Here is a 972-nt window from a genome sequence, read left to right as displayed (position 1 = left end):
CTGAACCAGCTGACTCGATGCCCACAATCCTGTTTCCCCAGTATTTTCAGAGGAGTATTACAGGTTATCACAGTAATTCACTGTGCCATGACTGGGCACTACCGTTCTGCTGCTGGTTTCGCTGTCTTAAAACACAAAAGGCTGAATATTTTGCAGGCAGTCATAGACAACCTTTGTTTACAGAAGCCTGCTGAGCATCCATTTCACATTTGCAGGTGTGGCCCACAAAGAGGAGCGTCATTCATCCACTGCAGCCCCACACTCCACTGACACCATCTCCATTCATCTGCAACAGACCAAGACCTGTCCTCTGGGTGCATCTTCCCACAAGGACTGAGGACAGCCCGCCTTAAGTATGCAGAGCCCGAGAAGGACGAAACAAGGGAAGACAGATCCTCCAAAAGGCAGAGGAAGACCTGAGAAGGGAAAAACTGCATCTACCCCGGGCCTCTGCATGCCACTGCCATTTCAAAGCAAGCTTAGCCAAATACATTAAAAAACTAATCAAATTTGATCGAGCATGTTGGTAAGCACAAGCCAGCCTGCTTTAATTTGTTTTAAGCACCATCTCTTAAAAGCTTCACAAAGTTCAATTTAACCCCATCATCCCCAAAGTATGCTGATTTCTTCTGTTTGGAATACCTTATTCCCATACACCAAATGTTTCTCCACTCATTCACCCTCTTGTCTAATGGGGGAATAACAAACTTTGCCTTCTGCCAAGTAGCTAGGAGAACTAACTCTCAGACTATCACTGCTGTCAAAGAGCAGCTCCCAGTCTTCAGTCCTAGAATTACCAAAGCTTTGGAGGACAAAACCACTAAAATTCACATCCTAATTACAGTGCAATATCTAGAAATGAAAGGGGGCTGGAAATGACATCCTATAACGATATGCAAAGCTCACATTTGGCAGAGACTAAAAGATTTTTAGTTCTTGAGGCGTACCAAGTGAGAAAAAAGAATAGTTTTA

Source organism: Buceros rhinoceros, unplaced genomic scaffold, assembly GCF_000710305.1.
Source record: "Buceros rhinoceros silvestris isolate BGI_N320 unplaced genomic scaffold, ASM71030v1 scaffold19072, whole genome shotgun sequence".
NCBI classification, from domain to species: domain Eukaryota; kingdom Metazoa; phylum Chordata; class Aves; order Bucerotiformes; family Bucerotidae; genus Buceros; species Buceros rhinoceros.
The sequence above is the reverse complement of the archived record's forward strand: the minus strand, read 5'-3'. Positions refer to the sequence as shown.